The sequence below is a fragment of the Rattus norvegicus genome, chromosome Y, assembly GCF_036323735.1.
Source record: "Rattus norvegicus strain BN/NHsdMcwi chromosome Y, GRCr8, whole genome shotgun sequence".
Lineage (NCBI taxonomy): Eukaryota > Metazoa > Chordata > Mammalia > Rodentia > Muridae > Rattus > Rattus norvegicus.
The window spans coordinates 45,955,931-45,971,615 of record NC_086040.1 but is presented as its reverse complement, the minus strand read 5'-3'; positions in this window follow the sequence as shown (position 1 = coordinate 45,971,615).

Below are 15,685 nucleotides of genomic sequence, written 5' to 3'. Positions count from 1 at the left end.
TATGTGAGAACACTGTCACTGTCTTCAGACACACTACCAAAAGAGGGCATCAGATCACATTACAGATGTCTGTGAGCCACCATGTGGTGGCTGGGAATTGAACTCAGGCCCTTTGGAAGAGCAGTCATTGCTCTTAACCAATGAGCCATCTCTCCAGCCCTAAAATAAAGTTTCTTAAGAGAGCAGTATAGCATGGGAAGCAATAAAGATGCCCCATTTATGATGAGTACTCAGTCTCTTTAAACCCCTGGGACTCGGGAAGCACCTTGGACAAGGAGGTGGGAAGAGTGTAAGACCCAGAGGGTGAGAAGAAGGGCTGGGATTTGCTGCCTTCAGGACATGACATGGCTGCTGCAATTGTGAGCTCACAGCAGCTGTGGTCACCTGCATAGGTCTATAAAGGTCCACCAGCTAGACAGAATCCCTTACTGAGGAGGTTTTCAGGTCCTGATGGCTGCTGGGGTAAAAGAATCATTCTTCTCTGAGGGTTTGGTCACTGGTAGACTTCCCACATTCCTGTAGATGGTCACACACCCATAAGTACATAACCAATGCTAATTGGGCTTAGTGGTTAAAGGTTGGGAAAGAATTTATGAATTTTGAGGGATGGTTATTGGCAGGGAATTTGGGCAGTGCTGAGGGTGAAATGGAAGAAGTTATGGCCATGTTTCATTGTTTACATGTATGAAATTCTCAAGGATAAAGACAATTTATTATTTAATAGAAATTTAGACTATTAGCTTTTGCTCCGTAATATAAGGCTGTATGACTTTAAAGAATTCAAATATTGAACATAAATCAAACCAATGGACTGCCTTATGATTCAAGGAGCAAATTATACGTACTTAATATAATGCACGTTCTTCCTCTTTCAGTCTCTTTCTATCTCTTTTCTTTCTGTCTCTCTGTCTCTCTCTCTCAAACACACACACACACACACACACACACACACACGCAGATGCACACTTACATTATTTTTATGTCAAGGTGTTAAAATTCATGACACAATCAATGTGAAGGAATAGTGGTTTTTAAGGGCAAACAGTCACAGTCATTCGGTTCATACTGTCGTGGAAATGACCACATGGCAACAGTGTATTGATCTGTGTCACTGAGTACCTACATGAGCCCTGTTTATATTTGGGTGGATCAGGCATCCAAGAGTTCAGTCTGAACCAGCCAGCTCCCTCCTTCTTGCCCCAGTGACCTACTTCTGCTAGGGCACATCCTGAAAGATTCCTCCACCTTCCTAGACAGTGCCATCAGCTTGACACAAAGTGTTCCCACAGATGAGACCCTGGGGAAATTTCACACTCAAGCCCTAACAACAAGGAGTGAGGCAACTGGGAAATGCTTTATGAAAACAGTTTAATTTCAGTTCTGTAAACAAGACAGGGAAGAACCCTTTGATATGGATTGATTTAGTCTTTAGCTTACAGAGTGCACCCCAAAAGATACATAGTGTAGAAAATGCACAGTTTTCTATGTAGCAAGCATGGTGCTGAAAACAACACACTAATGAAAAAAAAATGCAAAGAACTGGGATATATAGTAACAATTGCAATAGTCAGTTTGAAAGGCTCTTTTATTTTTATATGTGAGCTGTCGTTATTAGTTCCCACCTGGGTTAATTTTAAAAGGAAAGAAAATCGCAAGCTCTGACTATCCCATCGACCATGGTGTCATTCACTCGGTGTTATGTGTCTCCCATCTAGGGATTAATCATCAGGGTTTGCCCACAAAATCCATCAGCTCAATACATGAGGCTTTAGCGGAGAAAGTGAGGTTACAAGTATGTAATGCCCTTTAGTGTCTTCTCTGCCTGTCTGTTGCATGCATGCCTTGTTGTTGACTATTGTCGATGGTAGTGGTTGTTTTTTTTTTTTTAAATATGAAATGTTGAATGCAAGGGCAAGTGGCAGTGATCCAATAGATCTTTGCATCCTCACTTTCTCTTTCCTATCTCACGCTAAGTCTCCCAATCCTCAGCAATCATTCAAATACACTGAAACAACTCAAATATAATGAAACAAGGTGAAATCAAGACACTGAAACAACTCAAATATACCGAAAAAAGGTGAAATTAAGACACTGAAACAACTCAAATATACCGAAACAAGGTGAGGTCAAGATGCACTAGCCATCTATAATTTGTGTTTGCATGTTGACCATAATCGTTTGGTAACCCTTAAAAACCACATGATGGGAATTAGGAGGATCGGTGGCTGAAACTGCTTGCTGCCTAGGCAGAACTGAACTCAGATCCCAGTCATCATGAAACAGGCAGGGGAAACCTGTAACCCCAGGGACAGGAAAGGGGAACAGAATCATTAAGGTCTGCAGGCTTCCAGCCCGGAGGAAATTTTGAGAATTTGTGATCAGGCAATGACACCACCTGTCTTAGTTAGGGTTACATTTCTGTGAGGAGACACCATGACCAAGGCAACTCTTAATAAAGGAAATATTTATTTAGGGCTGGCTTACTGTTTCAGAGATTCAGTCCATTATCATCATGGTGGGAAGCATGGCTGTGTCCTGGTATACATGGTGCTGGAGAGTGTTCTATATCTAAATCCGAAGGCAGCCCAGAAAGAGACTTGCAGCCACAGGCAGCCAGGAAGAGCATCAAATATACCTCATTGGGCAGAGTTTGAATACTAGGAGCCCTCAGAGCTGGCCTACAGTGACAAACTTTCTCCAACAAGGCCACACCTCCTATTAGTGGTACTTTCCATGGGCCAAGCGTATTCAAACCACCGCAGTGCATCAAAAGAAAATTGCAGAGAGACATAGAGAAAGATACTGCATGGTATCCTCTTGTAGCATGGTGCTGCAACCCCCCCCCTACACACACACACATAAACCCATGCACCTGTGCACACATGAGCAGATTTATTTATTTATTTACTTTGTTTTATTTTTTTTCCTTAAAAACTTGGTACATTCACATAATGTGTTTGAGCGAATCCATCCCCATCCCCTCCCCTCAAATCCCTCCCCTTTCCTCCCTCTTAATACCACTTGCATTTTAATAGAAACGTCTGAGTCCATTTATTGCTGACTAGATATGTGGGGGTGAGTACAAACATCCAGTGGAGCATGGACAGCCGTCAGGGGCCAAATCCATGAAGAAAATGGGCCCTCTGACCTGTAGTCATCAGTTGCCATTAGTTCCTCAGTAGGGGGAGGGGAGCTTCCAGACTTTCCACCCGACTATTCTGGGATTTATCTGTGCAGATTTTGTAGATGGCATCCTAGACACTGTGAAACATATGAACACACAAATACACACACATACACACACACACACACACACACACACACACACACACACACCAAAATTTAAACCCGAGAATGGTTTTTAAAAGGTTACACAATGTCCTAAATTCAGTTCCTTGGTGTGAAATATTTGAATTCCACACCAGATCATAATGCTATCTATATAATATAAAATTATTCAAATGAATATTTTAAAGTTCAGCGGATCTTTATCTCTTAAATAGCACAGGCTGAACGAAATCAGTTGGTGCCAAACTTCCCTATGGCTGCACAAGAAAAATTGTAAATCAGAGTTCAAAAGCATCAAAACACAAGGGTGAGGGTATCATCAGAGATAGAGGACTTACAGGATAGGGTACAGAGGCTCAGTAGACCAGACAGGTGGATCATAATCAAAGAGCCTGGAAAACGGGCCATTCATACCTTGACAACCTTCAAAGGCTAGGGGAAACGTAAGGGATAGGTACCACCCAAAGTGAGAATAAAAAAACTTTAATACATTTACAGGACACTTAGCTTCTAAATACAGTGTGGATTGGAATCTACAGTGTGATTATTTTCTTATGATTATGTAAGATGCTAATATATGGAAATCATGTGTAGGTTATATGGGAAATTTCAACTTTCCTAGAGATTTCTAAATAAATGTGTTTTTTAATGCAAAGTTGGTAGTGATATTTATTCCACTACAATTTCTCAAGTCTCTGGCTATTCTAAAATATATGTGTTTATTTTATCTACAGTAGAAAATGTCCTTGTAATGTAATGAAACATTAGTCAGCCCAACTAAGATGCTTTCTGGAAATCAGTTAACCTCAGGCACTGAGAGCTGTGATGACTTAAGATGGGGCTAAAGCACGTTCAGGATCGCGAACTGATGAGCATGGGCTTGTGGACACATTCACTCACAAAAGTGACCACACACACACACAGACACACACACACCACACCACACTACACACACAACAATCACACACACACAGTGGACATCACTGACTAACTATACCTCAGCTAGAGCTATGGCTTTGGGATCCTGGAGGAGGTGACACTGGGTTTATATGGCCTTATACTTAGGCACAAGCATGCAGCCACACTCACAACTCTCCCTCTGGTCCCCCTCTTCCTTCACAGTGAGTTCCAACACAATTTGTTATTTCTGATTTTATCCATCCAGTCTGGTCATCCCTCTTCCAGAACATAACTTTTTTGTTCAGTGTTTGTGTTTGTATTTGTGTGTGTGTGTGTGTGTGTGTGTGTGTGTGTGTGTGTGGGTGTGGGTGTGTGTGTAAGAGAGACTCTGTGTGTGTGTGACAGAGAGAGTTAGAGAGAGAGAAATGGAGAGAGAAAGAGAGAGAGAGAAATAATTAGTCACCCAGTTAACACATGAGCATGCACACACTTGTGGAAGACCAAGGTACATTCAGGAAATATCCTTAATGTCTTGTCTGTCGTGTTCACTGTGGCAGCAACTCTCACTCACAGGCAAAGCTCCTCTTGGTATGGGTCATCTTTCCAGACAGCTTGCTCTGGGCATCATGCCTCTGCCTTCCTAGGTGGAATTATAGGATGGTCTCCACATCCATGGGGCATCTATGTAAGTTTCTGAGGAGCGAGTACTTAACTGCTAGACTGTCTCCCTAGCCCCTTCCAGAACTTTCTGTCCCAAATCCCCTTTACCTTTCTTTTTGAGATTTATCGAATATGCTTGACAAATGGAGACTGTATACATTTGAAGTATGAGGTGTAATATACTGATCATATTATTCATTGAACAAATATTTTAAGATCAAGCTCATTCTCTCTCTCTCTCTCTCTCTTTCTCTTTCTCTCTCTCTATCTCGCTCTCTCAGATCCACTGTTTTAACATACACCACAGACACAAAACCTCAGTGACATCAGTTTGAAGGGTTAAAATTTCTAAAAGTTAGTCATGAACAAAGTCTGGCTATGCCTAAAAGAATTTGAGGTAGGGCTCACTGGCCCGACTATCAGCTCCCAAGGACACTGGCCATCTGGAGCCACCCCCTCCCCTTCCTTCACTCCCTGAGGATGGGTCATCCCCCTGCTGCAGTGAGATGAGTTGCCCTACCCACATTGCTGAGATCCTAGATTACACGTATGCTTTGTTGACGTAATTCCGTGCCAAAAGTAACTGTGCACCCTTTGTATTAGCCAATTATGTGTATCCACACGAAACCCCTGGTTTTCCCTATATAAGCTCCTGCCTAGAGAGGCTCAGGGCTTGACTCAATCTCCTGTGTGAGATACGTGTCAGCCCAAGATCTCGTAAATAAAACTGCCTCTTGTTGATTACATCAAGACCAGCTTCTCGTGTTTCCTGAGGGTACCCCAACCCGTGACTGGAGCGAGAGTCTCCCCAAGTCTGGGGGTCTTTCAAGTTTACTGTTCCCAGGCTCTGATGTGTTGTTCATCCTGTAACCGAGTGATGTTATGCATTCTGTCCAATCTATTTCTCACAAGGAAAAATGAGGACGCCAGTCACCCGGTTAAAACCCTCAAATGGCTCCATGTCACTGAGGTTAAGGTGCAAAGCTCCTCTGTTGAAGTCCCTCTGTTGATAGACAAATTCCTTTCCAGAAAGACCAAAAGCTATGACACACCATACCGAGGCTGGGAAATCATAAGTTTAGTTTCTTGTGTTTGTAAACTGAACAGAAAATGGGGATTACAAGACAAGGAGAATGTAAAATTTCGTGTTGCTATAATACTAAGACACATAGGTAATAGAGCGGCTGAACTCAGGTTTTGTCAGGGGTGTGGTTGGGGGATTCATGTGTGTGTATGAGTTGAGTGCCTTTTCACAAGTGTGAGGGCACATACAAGTGTACATACGTGCAGAGATGAGTAGAATGTGCATTCTCTTCCTCACTATTCTCCGCCTTTCAATGAACCACAGCCCACTATTTTGACTTGTGTGGCTGGCTAGGATGCTCTTGGCAATCGAAAGAGTAAGGACAAAACAGCTCCCTTTGGCAACCATCTCTGCTAAGCGAGTTCCCCATCAGAGCCAGAGGTTTTTCACTGCTGCTTCAGGTCCTGATCATGGCAGTAATGCCTGTCTGTGGTGCTGACCTTTTCCTCATAAAGTTCTTTCTAAAGAGTAAATTACCTCCACCCTACAATGTTGAAGACAGGATTAGCCATGCCTAGAGTTTTACAAAGGTGCAGAGAGAATATGAACTGTTCAGGCTTGCAAAGCAAAGGCTCTTGCCCACTGAGCTATCTTCCCAATCCCCATCAGGATATGGTCTATTGCATCCTTCATGCCATGCTTTCTGCTGTGTGTGTTTCTCAGTGTCCCAAGGGATATTCTCTCACAAAAACGGTTCCACCTCCACATGGCTCTGTGCTTGCACCCAGAACAGAGTATCTCTTTTATCAGGAGAACTAATTCAGAGGTGGACATGTTCTGATTGCAGCCTGTGAGTTACAGAGAAGACTAACTGCATCTTCAAGACTTGGGCTTTCTTACCCTGTGAACTGAAAGCTGGTGTCCCTCCCTGGAGGATGGAGAAATGGAGAGAAGTATGAGGGAAAGAGAAGGAGGCAAAGGTGTAGGGGAGAGGTTGAAGTCACACTAAAATTTCCAAGTTAGCGTCAAACCTGAAGAGTAGATAGGGTGAAATTGACAGTGTTACTGCTGTCACCACACACACACACACACACACACACACACACACACACACACACACACATCTGCTGTGCCTCTGGTGTCATTACCCCACTAAATAAAATGCTCTATTAAGCTTATCTGTCCATCTGAAGAGTAGCCTGTATATAAATAACCACCATTTAAAATCCTGCTAGACTGAAAGAAAGCCATTTGAGCATTTTACTTAGCTGATGAATTACACAGACCAGTGGTCCTTGATAAATAGGCCTGTTCTAAAGAGATGCATGAGAAAAAGTAAACACGTCTAAAACAATTGATGGGGGATTAGGTTTCAAGTCTCCCACCTCACTCAGTAGACTCTGTCCCCAGCAGGGAGCAGAGCCCAACTAGGACCAGCTCCAAGACTGGTCTTCCAGAGTGTGTAAGGTACAGAAGGGCCCCTTCCAGGACTCTGCCAGACCTCGCTTTTCCCAGAACAAATGTAGTTGCTGCCATGCTGAGACACTGAAGCCAAAAGAGTGAGGACAAAACAGCTCCCTTTGGCAACCATCTTGCTAAGGGAGTTCCCCATCAGAGACAGAGGTTTTTCACTGCTGCTTCAGGTCCCGATCATGGCTGTAATGGCTGTCTGTGGTGCTGACCTTTTCCTCATGAAGTTCTTTCTAAAGAGTAATTTGTCTCCTGATCCTTCCCATGGAACCCACCATGCCATTTTCATAGCCGATGTCAGAATAACTTTTTAAAGAGAACACAACTCAATCCAATTCTACCCTCTGGCATCCAAATCGCTTATCATTTTCATAGCAAAGTACTTTAGAGTGCTGACTCACTCCTGAATCAAAAATCTCATCTAAATCAGTTCCTGGTGAGACTCGGGTATGATTCACCTTGGGGCATATCTCTGCACCGTTTATGACTCTACAGAAACAAGAAAACAAGATGCATGCTGCAGCTAGCATAAACTGGTTAACTATAACCTCCGATCAACTCAGCATCATTTGAAGAGAGAGAAAGACAGACAGACAGAGATACAGACAGACACACAGGTGAGGGAAGGCTTAGCAAATGTCTTATTGTGTTATTCTTTTGGTCTGTGGACAGGCCTATGAGGAATTGCATTGATTGTTGACTGACTTAGGAGGGTCAAGCCCACTGTGGGCTGCACCATTCCCTAGGCAGGCCATTCTGAGATGTATAAGAAAGCTAGTTGAGCTTGAGCAAGCCAACAAGCAGAGTCCCTTGGTGGCATCAGCCTCAAGACCTTGTTGTAGTTCCTACTCTGACTCCCCTCCATGACCTGAAAGTTGAAGTCAAAATATTTTTCTCCCCTACACTACTTTCCATCCAAGCATTTTATCACAGCCACAGAAAGGAAAGTAGAACAGACTCCATGAGGCAGCAGGGTGGAATGATGCTTCACAGATTCTCAGGAGCCTGTGCTTGCAGCTTCTGACTCTTCTATCACTGAAAGCCACAGTGAACTGGGCAGGCTCAAGGGAAGGAAGGACAGTCTGCATTACCTAGGAGATGACACAGTGACTTCTGTCCTCATTCCATGTACAAGAAAGATTGCTAATGACCCAGTGGTTATAATGTTTAGCAGTGGAAACAGAAAGAGAGGACGAACTTAATGCTTCCTACAGGGCCAACAAGAGGACCAGAGGCAGAAGTTAAGCTGGACTCTGTAGTACATTTCCTGTGTGGTCTCCCTTCCCCCACCTAGTAACCAAACAGAAGGTTCTCAGTCAAGAAAGAAAGAAGAGAGCCACAAGACGAAAGAAACACAAGTATCTCAATAATGCCCCTGCCTCAGCACCACAGCCCAGTGTTTTGTGAGTCTGTGGACATGTCTACAAGGAACTGCTTTGATTTTTCACAGACTTAGGAGGTTCAAGCCCATTGTGGGCAGTACCATTCCCTAGGCAGGTGGGTTCTGAGCTGTATAAAAAGACCCAGTCTTGGAGCTTGTCTGCTGCTCATGTGGTGTTTTGTTTCGTTTTTTTTGTTTTCTAACTGACAGAGAGGGCTACGGTATTGCCTACAGCGAAGCATTGAGCCTGCTGCACAAAACTCAGCATCTTATTGTAAAAGAACTCAAGGAAAATTCCAGATCTCATTAAACATATAGTGGCCACCTTCCACCTTCTCCAATTTCTAGTCATTAACAAATTTTTAAGCTCCTATTATCCCAACTTAACCACAACACACTCTGATTTTCATAAGACTGCAGGCACTCAAGCAGTGAAAGCCACCAGACAGAGGAAAGAGGTAACAAATCTTAACATCCACCTCAGTTCCCAACTCAAATGCTTACAAAAGCCTTGTCAACCTTCAGTCAAAACAGGCATCAAGTTTCTCTTGTTACCTACCATTTAATTGTCAAAACATTTGCACGTCTAAGTTATTTCTGTTAAAGGGGTGGGGGGAACTTCTTTCTACTTTATGAGCCATTTACTTTAGTGTTGTAAAGCAGAGAAGAGGACAATCCAGTCGACATTTACTCTAATAGGTGACTGATGTATGCATGAGGCCGTCCCTATTTCTCCAGTAAATATAAACCTAGATGCCTTTTCCTTTAAGGATATAGGAAATGAGCCTTCTACCCCATCCTTCCTTTCTAATTCAGCAGGTCTCATGATCACGCTGGCATCCACCTCCTACCAGATCAGAAAGACTGGCCACGATCCCTTCTGCCATTAAGGAGGAGACCCCACTGTGGGCTGGAGAGATGGCTCAGTAGCTAAAAGCACTGGCTGCCCTTGCAGGGGACTCAGGTTTGATGTCTTGTACTGACATGGCAGCCCCCACACATCTGTAACTCCGCTTTCAGGGAAGACCATCTGCTGGCTTCCCTGAGCTCCAGGCATGCCCAATGTAAATATACATGCATTCAAATAAAACACCCCTACACAAAATATGTATATGTATATATATATGTATGTATATATATATGTGTATATATATATATATACATATATATATATACATATATATATATATATATATATATATGTAACACTTAGAAGACAAGGAGGAAAAGATAAAGAAGAAAGAGAAGAGAAGGAGGCAGCCCTATGAAAGCCATAAAGACACTGCATTCATTTTTTTTATTTACCTTATTTATGAGTACACTACAGCCATCTTCAGACACATCAGAAGAGGGCATCAGATCCCATTACAGATGGTTGTGAGCCATGATGTGGTTTCTGGGATTTGAACTCAGGATGTCTAGGAAGAGTAATCAGTGCTCTTAAAATCTGAGCTATCTATCCAGTTCCTTGATTATTTTAACTTTGTACTCCATATGTCCGGGCTCTTACTTTGAAGGAAATGCTGGAGTGTGTTTGCACACTGTATATTATTAATCCGGTGCTGATGTATAGAGATAGGTGGATCCTGATTCTTGAGAGGCCAGCCTATCTAGCCTAACTGGTGAGATCCAGGACAAGGGGAGACCTTGATTCAGATGATGTGGGTGGTGTCCCTGAGACTGATACCAGTCTTTCAGCCTCCACAAACATGTGCACACAACCGTGAGTACACATGATGCATACGTTACAAAAATGAAAAATGAAAGGTGGAAATTCAATAAAGAAAGCTCCTTTCCAGCTGGTGGTGTATAGAGAGAATTGCTTCTACAAATATAGTTATCTCTGAAGAGGAAGTCAATAAATGACTCAGACAAGAGCCTTTGAAATATCAGCTGCCTAGCTAGGGCCAGACCTCCTCTCTGGCTGCAATTACCTTCTTAACATGGCTCCACATTGTCTCATGGGACCCAGGTTTCCCCTTCCCCATAGCTCTGCCCTACTTTGAGCCTAAGAACCCAAAGAGCTAGCCAAGAAAGGAGGGGAGAAAGAACACGAAGGCCTGGAGAGGAGGCTGCCCGTAATCCAGTCATATACACAGACCATTCCATTGGCACTAAGTCCACGGATGCCAGGCAATATCAGTGAGCTGGATGCCCAGGAGGCAAAGGCACGGTTTAATAATCACATAGGTGGCAGTTTTTACCACAGTAAGTATAGCCAGCTGTGAAGTCTGTGAAGTGTGAACTCCTGAGTGTGTGTGTATCCTTGTGTAGAAGGACTGTGTGTCTATGTGTGTGCGCACGCCTGCATTTTTATTTAAGCTGGGTTTCTTTCTATTAATTTCATATATTTTTAGTCCTGGGACTATTTATGACTTAATAAATCTTCCTATATTTCTTCCACTGTGCCTGTTATCTCTGAAAGCCCCTGCTGGTCACCCGAGGGTGTGCTTTACCTTGTCAATTATTTCAGGGGACTTGTGGGTGAGACACTTTCCGTGAAGCCCAGGAGACAAGAAGAGAACAGAAGCCCCACCTAGGCAACATTGGGTACAACATTGTCTGAAATGATTCTGTGTGGGCGAGAACGCGGATAAGAGAATGTGATGGGAGAACTGAGCTCAAGCTGGACACACAAATGGGGACATTGAACCCCAAACAACCTCCCCACCAAGCGGTGCCTGCGGGTTTAGGCTTAAAAGTACCCTTCCATGGAGAGCCCAAAGGAATCTGTACTGAGTCTGTTGGGACATTGGGGAGAATAGAAAGCCTTTGCCTCCGCTCTCAGTAGAAGAGATGGCAATAAAATGGGTTACGGATGTGGGGTTATTGGCAGAAGCAGATTTAAAGAAAAGAACTTGACTCATCGGCTTTGACTTGAAATCTTTATTATGGCAAATGGTGGTTATTAGATTAAGATGCCTCACACATCCTTCGTTCATTCACCATGGCACTTTCAGCCCATTTCAGCTGGTTATGTGTTCATGGATTAAAAGCCTTTTAATAATATCTATTAATTTTTTTTGCTCTCTCCCAGGGCAATGTAGTAGCAAAACGCGCTGTATGTCCATTATCTGAAGCCTGGACCAGAAAGATAAAGGCCGAAGGTTTACAAGGCAGGTGGAAACGATCAATTATACCCCCACAACTGACAGCATAGCTCTCTTACGTGATCAGGAGGAGTGCTGGAGTTAACCTGGAATTCAGTAGCAGCAGATACCCTCTGTGACCGATTTGGCTTCTCCGGGTGCAGGTCTTTCTCTTGTGGCAAAAGGGAGGGAGCGTTCTACCAGCAACTCTGAGGAGCAGCAAGAGGACACTTCATGGAAACCAGGGCAGGAGAGAAGAGAGGATATGTGTCCTTCTCTGGCTCATAGACAAGAGGTGAGAGACCTGAGTACCTGCTTCTAACTGAGTACAGAGCCACTCCCACTTTGTGTGTATGAACTCTGCTGGGGTCTATAGTCTATGATCGTATTCACTTTCAGTCCATCATTTCCTACCAGAAGAGGATGACAATCAGCTCCATCTAAAGTGACACTGAGAAGCAGGCCAGTTACGGTGTGGAGTACAAGACTAAGTAGCATCAACACAGACATACACTTACATGCATACAGACATGCATGACACATATATCCGCATGCATATGCACACCAAGAACATGTGCACACATGCATGCATGCACACATAAGCATACATACATGGAATGCACTGATAATTTTATAAATATATATATATACATATTAGCGTGTGTGCACTTAGTTTCACACATGTGATATCTTTTAACTATATATATATAAAATACTATACATATATATACACACAATACATACAAACACATATATATAAACAATACACATACATATACATATATATATGATATATATATGTACGATATATATATATATTTATATTTATTTATTTATTTATAAAATCCTAGTTTTGTGGAATCTGATTATTGTATTCACCCTAGAAAAAGTCAGCCATTTGGTGCCCATTCTGACAGATTTTCTTTTAAAATGCATGACTGCAAAGAAGCAGGTCACTAAGTCAGTAAATAGTCTGCCTCACGTAATAGTCTGCCTCTCTAGAGTTGTCATAAAGCACTCTAGCCAAAAACAACTTGTAGAAGGAAAACATTTCTTTGGCTTGCACCTTGGGTTATCAGCTTTTGTGGGCAGTCAGACAGGAACTCGAGTAGAGAATTACAAAGGAATACTTCTCACAGCTTTACTCACTTGCCCTTGCTAAGTTGGCGTTCTCATGAAGCAAGACACCCTGGCCTAGAAATGATGACACCCACAGTGGGCTTGGGCCATCTTCATCAACTGTCAGTTGAGACAGTCTCTCACACTTTAGGACACAAGCCAATCTGATGGTTGCAGCTCTTAAGTTGAGGTTCTCTCTTCCCAGGTGACACTATGCCAAGTCTCTTCTAATTTATGTCAAGATGTCAGTGAAAATCAATCAGGATATCACATAAGCATGAAGACCTGGGTTTGATTCACGGAACCCACATCAAAATGTGAGTGGAGAAAGCTTCTAATGCCAGTTGGGTATACAAGGACAGGATCTGCAGGATCTGCTGACCACCACAGCTGGCATGATTGGTAAGCTCAGGCTCGCAGGTGTAAGACCAAGGAAGCACAAAAACGAGTGAGAGGAGCACCTCCAGGCCAAGAAGGAGGAGATCATCAAGACTCTGTCCAAGGAGGAAAAGACCAAGAAATAAAGCTTTCTTCATGTCTCTGCATAGTGACCTCACTGTGGCCTCACATGATCAGTCATTAAAATAAAACAAGCCTTAAATTAAAAAAGAGTTACCTTGCCTATGGTGTCTTTTCACAGCTATGGAAATCTAACTAAGACAATATGTATTCATGCTGCCATTTCTGTTTCTCTGGAAACCCTAATACAATAGTGCTCTAGAGAGAGGAACAAGTACCTACCAGACAACATAATTTCCAGTTTAATTTTCTGTTGAATATGAAGTTGTTGTGGTATTAAAAAAAATACAAACTTGGTTTTTTGTTTGTTTGTTTTGGGGTTGTGTTGCTGCTGCTGCTTTTGTTGTCGTTGTTGTTGTATTTGTTTTTAAGGAAGAAACACATTAAGCCTCTTCATCCCTTACTGGCTGGCAAACACCCGAGCCCACATCAGCTAAAGCGATTAAGGCATTAGGAATGTGTTTACACAAAAACATAAAGTTATCCTGTCAAGTTCAGATGAGAGACAACATCGGCCATGTGGGCAAGCCTAGAGCCTCTACCATTTAACACAAACAAATCAGGACACACTGTCAGAAGCCTGTCAGGCCAACAGAGAGGAGGGCCTGCGTGTTGTGTTGTTATTTTATTTTATGAATTTTTGGAGCCACCCTGCACATTAATCCTGTTTATAATATTAACTCTGGCAATTTTTTCTTGCCTCATCAAATATTTCCTTAATGAATGGTCAGCTCACACCCCCCATCTCCATTGTAATGACTTTCAAATTAAGTTCTTCTGGACCACAGAGGTTTTTATGATGACAGAAAACATGGGGAAAAGAACCTCTTTCATTGTATTTGAAGAAAGACATAGTCATTTACCTGAAGCTTTCCCCCATGCTGACTGTTCCAAAGCTCAGTGCTGAGACCTCTGCCTCATGGGCACCATCAGAGCCCTGAGATGAGCACTTCCAAACCAGGAGGTATTATACTGATGTGACCATACTGTGCTCCATCAACTACAGCCACCGGGTTCCAAACTCCTGGTGTCCCTCCTCCCCTTAAAAGATAGCTGTTGGGATCCATGCTCAGCATCACCCATGCCCATAATCCAAAGCTCATACCTTTTAAAAATCAGATGTGTTCATATTATTGAATGTGTGAATGTTCTGGCTACACAGAACTGTGTGCACCATGTGCCTGCCTGATGTCTGAAGAAGCCAAAGTAGGGCATAAATCTCCTGAAACTGGCTAACAGTTCAACTGTGAGCCATTATATGGATGCTAGGAATAGAACCTGAGTCCTCTGCAAGAGTAACAAGTGTTCTTCATGGCTGAGCAGTCTCTCTAAACCCCAGTATATGTGCCCTGTCCCTGGAGATGCTTTGCTACTCTACAAAACCACATTGGAGACTTGGTCCCCGTCCTCGAGATTAGACTTCACCCTATCAATGAATAGGATGCCATGGCTGGTGGTATTGTAGACACCAGGAGACTCTGATCAAAAATGCCTTGTATAGGGGACTCCTGTGAGAACCAAGACTGGAGGAACACACTGGACTGGATAGAGATTGGGTTGGGCCATTGCCAAAGATAAAAGAGTGATGGTGCCAAGGGCATATGAGCAATCCAATTAACTATCCAATCTGGAATCTTAATTAGGTTTCCAGTGTTGAGAAGAGACACCATGACCCAGGACAACATGTAAAGGGTTTAAGAACTCTTACTAAAGTAGGTCTTGAAAGATCTAAGCCTGCAGGATAGAACACCTCCTCCAATAAATGTTGATTGCTAAGGGACAGAAGGGTTTTTATGGCCACTCCCTTCTTTAATGTAGTGTTGAGGGTCCCAGTTTTGTGCCCATGACCATAGCCGCCATCAGTTTAAGAGTTCAATGACTAGGTCCAATCTAAAAGATATCCTTTTGTTGTCCACTTCCCCATCTTCTGGTTCTTATATTCCTTCTACCCACTATTTCATGATGTTCTCTGAGCTGTGGAGGAGAAGACTTAACTGTCTTATTTCCACCTGAACAGTTCAACACCACTGATTCCCAGCACTTTGTCCAGTTGTAAATCTCTGCCCATGGAAGTCAGAGGCTTCTCTGATGGGAGATGAGTGAAATGCTGATCTATAGATACAAATATGGACATTTGGAAGGAAGTTTGACAATGTAGGCTCTTTTGTAGGGTCTATATCACCCTAACAATAGGTTCTTGAGAAGGTTACAGAACCTGGTAGGTATTCCCTCATG